Genomic DNA, 8614 nt, shown 5'->3' on the forward strand with positions numbered 1-8614 from the left:
CACATGTCTCAAGGCGCAGCTGTATTACTGACATTTTCTTTGACCAATATTAACCCAGTCAAGGTCCACCGAAGTTGTTTTTAGTGGTTATTTTAATGGCAGTGATGAGAGTAGATGAGGAAAAATGTAAACAAACAAGTCCGATGTGGTGCCGGCGGAAGGGCGAAAAGATCTCACTCGCTGGAGACAACACAGAAGGAGCAGTACGCATCGTGCTGAGCAGCGGCCCATCTTCACGCCGTTCACGTTTCAAAAGAGCTCCAATTGGAGAAGCGGTCTCTGAGTGATGCGGTACAGGCACACCCAAAGCTCACACGGTCTGCTGGAAAGCGGGGGCGGGGGTGGGGGTCGTACGGGGGTGATTGCTGCCGCACGCTGGAGGACAAGAAAAAGGGAGGAGGGGCTGAGAGACCGTCTTAAAACAAGCACACAATGGTTGTTGGCTGAAGACATACGGTACCATTCTTCTATTTTCTGCCTACCCCGCTCCAAAAAACACCACCAAGCATATTGTGTGTGTGTGTGTTTTTTATAAGAGAGATGGCACCCAAACATCGAGGCAAGTCAAGTCAAGTCAGCTTTATTGTCAAATATGCTCTATGTGCAACATACAGCACAGATGAAATTTCCTTCCTCTCAACCACAGTGCAACCACAGGAGAGAGAGAAGTCAATGCGGGTACCCGCGCCGCCATCAACAGAACAGTTAACATAAAATAACAAAATAATACAACACAACACATGAGGCACAGACAGTCATGCGATCTTAACCACTTTTTCTGCATACACTTTGTTATTTGAAGCAGTTATAGATGAAAGAGGAGAGAATCAAAGTGTCCTTTCGCCAGTGGATCAGAGAGGTCATGCTGAAAATGTGCACACATCTGCTACGAGCTAAGTTTGAAAGCAAACAAGAAGCTGCCGCATCCATTGACGAAAAAAGAGATTGACTCACATCCCCTGTCCCATGTAAATCTGCTTCAATTCCAAGTGGCGACTCACAGTTCCACATACGCATCTGCGCTCTGCACTGGCGCTCCTTTGTTCTTAACGTCGGCTCCACAAGCCGCAGACTGTCCAACAGCACCGACATTTCCGCTAAACAAAACGGGGCTGTGAAAAATGCTGCCCATTACAGGTGCAAAAAACACAAACGCCCCGGGGCTGTCCAGCACCGGCAGTCAGGTGGTGCCGACATTCCTCCCAATCAAAATCAGTGCTGGTACATGCGTGCTGCTGAGAAGGCGCAACCACCAAGCACAGATTCTTTGACGAATGTCATGGGCAAAAAAACGCTGAAAACAATCCACATCAGGTCCACATGATGCAACAACAAACACCATGTGACAAAACAAAACACATAAACAACAACAACAAAAAAACAACAAAAAGCAAGGCTCTTGAAGAGTACTTGCCGACGGCTGCCTACTCGGGTGTCATCTTGGAAAAAAAAAGTCAGGACTTAATTAAAAGTAATTATGCATCATAATTCATTGCGACTGTGTGGCTCCTGCTGGTTTGCGCACCTTGGTCACCTGGAGGAAGCAAAAAAATGTAAATGAATCAGTTTCATCAGCCGGATTGAGGTGCTTTTAGTCCAAAGTATGTTATGTCAGCTGCATCTGTTTGCAAGAGTTTTGAGATTTGATAAGTCTCAAGATAAAACCCTTTGTGTTTTTTAATAAATAATGGTTGTTCGTCTCTGTGTGCCCTGTGATTGGCTGGCAACCAGTTCAGGGTGTACCCTACCTACTGCCCGAAGACAGCTGGGATCGGCTCCAACACGCTTGGGACCCTTGTGAGAATAAGCGGATGAGAAAAAGGATGGATGGATGGATGTTCACATGTAGCTCAGTGGACTTTCCTCAGGCAAAACTATGTGGTGTAATCCTCATTGTTTTAAACGTCAACTGGGAGTGAGATGAACTAACTTGAAGCTTTTTTTTGAAGAATTGTTCATTATCTGACAAACTGCTGCTTGTTGTCAAGTGAGTTAAGTTCACTGCCAGCATTAAGGCACTCATATCGCAAATTTTTGCTCGCAACTCAAAGCAAAAAAATGAAACGATGGAAGTACTTGGAGTCAAAATTTTCAGACGGTACTGAGAAGTACAATAAAAACAGTTAAAAAGAAAATGCAGATATTTTCTTTTTGAACTATATTTTGTCAAAACATTTACATTTCTACTAAACTTTTATGTCCAACATATCTCATTTGAATCCTCACTTTTTTTCCACTTTATTTAAGCGCAATGTTAATGTGTACAGAATTTTACACATAAATGCACACAGTTGATTAGTAGTTGTTGGTAGTTGGCATCAAAAGTTTCAGGGCCAGTGATGTATTGTATCGGCAGGGCAGGTATCGGAGTGTCAGTATTTTCGTCAAGGTCACTGAAGGAATGAATGAATGATTGAATTCATCATTTGTCCTTGTCCTCGGCTTTTACCAGCTCTCGTCTACAGTTCAGCGAAAATAAAAGAAAATCTTTCTCAGTTCAAAAGGGAAGTGCAACTGTTATGAATTTACTTGAATAATCATTCCGACCCTAAGGTCGCCTAATTGTAGAATGAACATTATAACAAAACCTATTTAGTGTACATACTCTGCATTATGACCAACGTTTTGTGACCATGTCATTTCTATAGCAGCATATCTCGGTGATATTTTTATTTTATTTTCCCTCTCCCCCTTTTGCCTTTTATGAACTTATACTTTGGGCTACCGATGGGAAAGAGGTCCATTCACATTGTGATTTGCGTGTCAGGCAGCATGGGTCTCCAAAACAAATTACAGTACTTTATTCTTATAATGTTAGGACTATAATGTAAAAAACAAACAAAAAACGTTAACTTTTTATGTATAAAATACACAACTTTGTTTTTTGTAATATTATGATTGTATGATGTGAATAAATACAGGTACAAGTTTTCTTTTTGCTCGCACTGCTGCAATTTATACCTCACAATACACTGATACAGAGGTCGTGGAGTTTGCATGTTCTCCCCGTGCCTGTGTGGGTTTTCTCCGGGTACTCCACTTTCTTCCCACATTCCAAAACTATGCATGGCAGACTGATTGAAAACTCTAAATTGTCCTTCGGTGTGTGTGTGAGCGCGGATGGTTGTTTGTGTCTGTGTGCCCTGCGATTGGCTGGCAACCGGTTCAGGGTGTACCCTGCCTACCGCCCGTAGACAGCTGGGATATGCTCCAGCACCCCCTGCTATCCTTGTGAGGATAAAGCGTTTCAGAAAATGGATGGATGGAACATAATGATATTAGATATAATAAAGTCAACCTTCATGAAAATATATCACTTTTGCCTTGAAAAAAACATTACTTCACTCTTGTAATAGTACGACTTAAACTTGAGGGGGGGGACATTTCCCAGAAAAAAATACATAAATATTCTCGGTTTTTTTTCCCCCCTAAATCCTTTTGCGGGTGCTCGTAATACTTTGGAGTGGTGGACTGGGTGCTTGGTTTCAAAACAAGCGACAGCACTTTTAGTTTCGAAAGATGTGCGAGTGAATGTCTGTTGTTACCCATTTGGAAAGGTTGCAGGCAGCAACAACGCCGTCTTCGCTCTGATAGGTCGGTTGCCTTCCCTGCAATTGTCACAATGTACCACTAGAGGGCAGAAGCAGCACCAGAACGATTGAAGGGTGAAACGTCACGTGGAAAAAGTGCAGAGCAAAACAAGATCGAATAAAGCAGCAAAGCCTTATCCAGTATATACGTCAAATACTGTAAATACATGGATTATTTATCATAATAGCACTACTAAAATCTAAAAACAGTGAACATTTTTATCTCCAAACATAACTTTATGTCAAAAACATTTTGCAGGTAATATAAACTTTTCTTATATATACCCAACTTTATCCTGGTAGTATGTGAGTTACCTAAAGAGAGTTCCACTGTAGGAATATTATGTATGACATTTAACTTAAAAATATGACTTGAAAACAACCAACTTATTTTCTGTTATATTTATTCTTGTAATCTGAATTTTGTCTTAAAAAGGCGCAATTTATTATTGAAAATATACAACTTTTGTCAAAAAATTACAACTGTGCCTTGAAGAGAACAATTTTGATCTAAAAAATATAGACGACTATGCTTTTTCATCTCTAAAATGAGTATTTTCTCGGACAACTTTTTTTCCTTGAATATATCGAACTTAATTTTCGTAATAGTATACTTTCTTTTCGAAATGTACTTTATTCTCACAATATAACTTTAATGTAAATAAATATTTCCTTACAATATGCCCTTAAATTTTGAAAATGTAAAGAGAATCATTTATATCTCAAAAAATAGATGACAGAATACTGTACTGTACTATCAGATTGTCGTGGATAGATGGAGAGGCGCACTTCCGAGATTAGTCGCTAGATAGCGTAAGAAGGGAACGGCACGCACGATCGGGGAGTCTCCTGCAAGCTGTGCCTGCTGTGTCACATGGAAGCTCGGTAGCCCAGAGGACGCGACGCGAAGGGAGATGATGGCGGGGACTTGAGGGACGTTGAAGGCGAACGCGCGTGGAAATTCGGTTGCTTTTCCCAGGCGACCCTCACCCTCACCCACCCCAAGCCCCACTTACCTTACCTATACATTATTACCACCTGGCGGGGAAGGAAGAGGCGCGCTGTTACTGGGGCTCAGCAGGTAGCACCAAAAAAAAGGAGAAGGGGTAAAAAAGCGATGCCAGATGTAATGCGGTGCATTGGTGCTGCGTGAAGCCCCCACGGTGACGGAGGAACGGATAGAAGCGCGCTGCGCCGCATGCACGTTGATCGATTATGCTGGTTGGGAGGCGGTTGCTGGTCCGACGAGCTGAACCCAAAGGACGGGCTCATGGTGCCCCTCTCCAAACGTCGGAGCTGAGTAAGTAGACGTGATGCTTTAGCGCAATGCCTGAAGGGGGTGCGTCTTCGTGTGTGTGCGTGCGTGTGTGTGTGTGGGGGGGGGGGCGTCATTTGTGCCTATCATCGAACTCCATAAAAGATTATTAATGCGGACGCGTTGTTCCATGTTGCGCGTTTTCTTTTGTGCTCATGTGTTCGCCTGTCCACGCTAGTCACGCGTTTAAGACGCGGACACGTGTGCAGAACCCCCTTCCTCCCCTGTGCTGCATTGCCCCCCCCAAAAAAAATAATGTGTGTGGGGTGATGGGGGGGGGGGGGTGACAACGCCGATACCTCTGATGTCAAAAGATAATCAAGGTTTCTGTTTGCAACTATATCATACCTTCCTCAGCAAGAGCTGCTGGGTTTGAGGGGAGGCGGGGGTCTTTCAGTTGTTCTGCTGACCTCAGGGACATCCTCTCCCTTGCACACTTTGATGTGAGCGTAAAGCGGGGACGTGAGGACATGCATCATTCTGTTGCCATTCCGCTCTCTGACTGCTTTGTAACCTGTTGTCAGCCGCTCGCTTCATTTAGCACTTTGAGCCAAACGGCAGCCAGTGACGGATGCCCACTGTGGCTGCCAAAAACAAAGCGCATCCAGTTGAGCGCGTGCACACTAAAAAGGGGATGAAAAGGAAGGAACGAACGGGAGGCTCTCTATCAGGGACTCATGCTTTCACAGCTTCGGTCACTCTCTCTTTCTCTCTCTAAACATATATATGTGTGTGTGTGTGTGTGTGTGTGTGTGTGTGTGTGTATCACAACAGATATATAACGGAGATGATTGTTAGACGCGGTGGCATGTAGAGAAGGGTGAGCTTCCCCTCTTCCTCTTCAGGCTTCTTCCTCACAGGGCGCACAGTTAATCATTGTTGCAAGCCAACGTTTGACCTAATTCACATTCTCACACAATAGCATCCCCCAACACACACACACACATGCGCGCATGCAATTATATGTGTCACACAGACGCTGAGGTTTTCGCTCCGCCATGTAAACTCCCAGGCGGTTTACCAAAAACCTGAGCAGATTGGCAGAGTGGCCGCTGGCTGGCTGGCTGCAGGCAGCTCGTGTTATTAATAATGGACACGCAAATAAATGCAGGACATGTTCCTCGAAAAATAAAAAGCCTCCGGTATTGAATGTGTGTTGAATGCCCCCACCCCCAAGTCTATTTTTGTCAGGATTACATCCTAATTCCCTGTTGACTGTGTGGCCCTTGTCAGGTGCTGACGAGCAGAAAAGAAGCCGAATTTCGAGCGTGAAATGAAATTGGGCTCCATATGCTTGAATTTCCCTTTTTCAAGGCATTTCGGAAATGACATGAAATCCAATTCAACAGGTGACCTGCACCTGGACACATTAGGTTTGCCACGAGGCAATATTTTTAGAAGTGATTATTCTGTCAATTATTCCACAGAAAAATGGGATACAAGTGAATTTTGCATTTGCGTTTACTGTTCTCTGTACTGTACTCTTTTTGACCATGATGATGGTTTATGATGTGACTATTGTTTATTTGGTCATTTAATGATGTAATCAAAACTGTGTAATATCACACGTCAATTAAGGGTTAGTCAAACGGGTGCGAACAACCATTCTTTTTTTTGTCATAAATTTTTTTGTCATAAATTGACTGATTCAGTTTTGCTATGTATCTGTCAGAAAACTTGCCAAAATTTTCCAAAATAAAATCAGACGTTAGGGCGGCCCGGTAGTCCAGTGGTTAGCACATCGACTTCACAGTGCAGAGGTTCGATTCCAGCTCCGGCCTCCCTGTGTGGAGTTTGCATGTTGTCCCCGGGCCTGCGTGGGTTTTCTCCGGGTGCTCCGGTTTCCTCCCACGTTCCAAAAACATACATGGCAGTCTGATTGAACACGCTAAATTGTCCCTAGGTGTGAGTGTGAGCGCGGATGGTTGTTCGTCTCTGTGTGCCCTGCAATTGGCTGGCAACCGGTTCAGGGTGCCCCCCGCCTACTGCCCGAAGAGGGCTGGGGTAGGATCCAGCACCCCCCGCGACCCTCGTTGAGGAGAATATTTACTGGTGATAGATTAGTTTTCGATGAATTCAATTTCATTACATGTAGAGGTACAGCAATTAATCGATTAATCAACAAGTCATTGATTATCAAATCAATCAGCAACTACTTTGATAATCAATTAATTGTGTTAAGACTTAGTTAACTTAAAATTTCAGCTTCTTAACAGCAAACATTCTCCAATTTCTGCAGTCCTCCATGAAATTATTGAATAAAAATAAGATGTATGCAAACAGCCCTGCGATGGGCTGAGAACCAGTTTGGGGTGTCCCCCGTCTACAGCCTGAAGACAGCTGGGATAGGCTCTGGCATGCCCCGTGACCCTGTTGAGGACAAGCGAATTCGAAAATGGATGTTTGCAGCTTTTATTTTGAAACACACTGCTAAATAGTTTTTCCTCTTTTCTCACAAACCACTGACTGAAAACCCCCCCCACTTAAATTTATTCAAGAAATGATCATTATTTGCAGCCGTAGAGTGAATAATCTATAAATGACATAAAATGAATGTGTATCCGCTTGTTGGATTAAATGGTGGAATAATTACTCGAAATATTTGATAACTGCAGCCTTAAATTTAACCTTATAACATCATCTGTACATGATTAATCAATGATCAAAACTGTTCTTTAAATGGTTGGCTTTTGCGGAATCATTGAACGTGTCGAACACCTGAGACTCGCTGGTGAGACGCTTGAGGGGGGTTGAATGTGTTCGATGTTGCTCATGAATGACGCTGTGGTCTGGAGAGAGGCGGCAGCCGTGTTTCTTTGCGTGTTTCGTCCAATTGGTTGGCTCCCGGGCCTGAGATTACACTGCAGTGCTGAGGCGTCACTCTGGCTCAGCACCGCAGGCAGGGGCAGGCGGGGGGGGGGGGGGGGGGGGGGTGCGGGGGGGGGGGGTTTGCGGTGTGGGGCGGTTCTCATGAATGGGCGGGGAGCGGCGGACGTGGCCAGGGAAGGAAGGCCTCTTGTCGTCATGTGCGTTGGAGCATCTTCAAACACCTGACGACTCCCACGCTCGACGTCCTCGTCCTCCCGAGCTCTCCTTCCTTTCCCTGCACAGCCACCCACCCGCCCACACGTTCCCCTTTCTTCTTGCACGTTATCTCATTCCCTCGACTCTGCCCCCTCCTCTCCTCACTTCACAAAGATATAATGATAGCCGGGCTGCTGCGAGGGCTCCTTCGGTGACCGGCGCCTGGTTGTGACTTTGCAGCCAACAAGTGCACGGCACATTTGTTTGCTTGCATGTCCACAACTAGAAATGCGACCAATACAGTAAATATTCCCATCCCCGGAATTCTATGGAAAGGAATATCCTTCACCCGGAATAAAAACCTATGCATTAACATTTTGACTACGATATTACGTGTTACCGGAACTTGCGTAAGCGGAAATTCCACTACCCGTAACCCGGATGGAGGTGTAATGCCGCCGGAGCTTAAATACACGCAACGCCCACCCGATGCGACGGAAAAGACACAACGCTGAAATAAGTTTTCACTTAGCGTTTTTCGATCATCAGATTCTAAACGACGACAAGTTTTTATTGCCGTGCGTTTTACTGTAATTGTGAATGATTTTAACTTTATTCACTTACGTCCTGGGGAACGCGGCACTAGCTTAAAAGCAGCACCCACTCGACATGACCGAAGAAACGT

The 8614-nt window shown here is 44.6% G+C and overlaps 1 long non-coding RNA gene across 1 annotated transcript; it reads right to left on the reverse strand.

Annotated features, from left to right (window-relative positions):
* Window positions 1-564: 564 nt before the first annotated feature.
* Window positions 565-4516, reverse strand: LOC147211190 (uncharacterized). The gene is made up of 2 exons (XR_015102219.1): window positions 3546-4516; window positions 565-1534 (listed from the first exon to the last, which is right to left on the reverse strand). It is a non-coding gene; the product is annotated as an uncharacterized LOC147211190 (long non-coding RNA).
* Between the last annotated feature and the right edge of the window lie 4098 nt (window positions 4517-8614).

This window comes from Hippocampus guttulatus, chromosome 1 (genome assembly GCF_054856545.1).
Source record: "Hippocampus guttulatus isolate MCC_2025c chromosome 1, RoL_Hgut_1.0, whole genome shotgun sequence".
In the NCBI taxonomy this organism is placed as follows: domain Eukaryota; kingdom Metazoa; phylum Chordata; class Actinopteri; order Syngnathiformes; family Syngnathidae; genus Hippocampus; species Hippocampus guttulatus.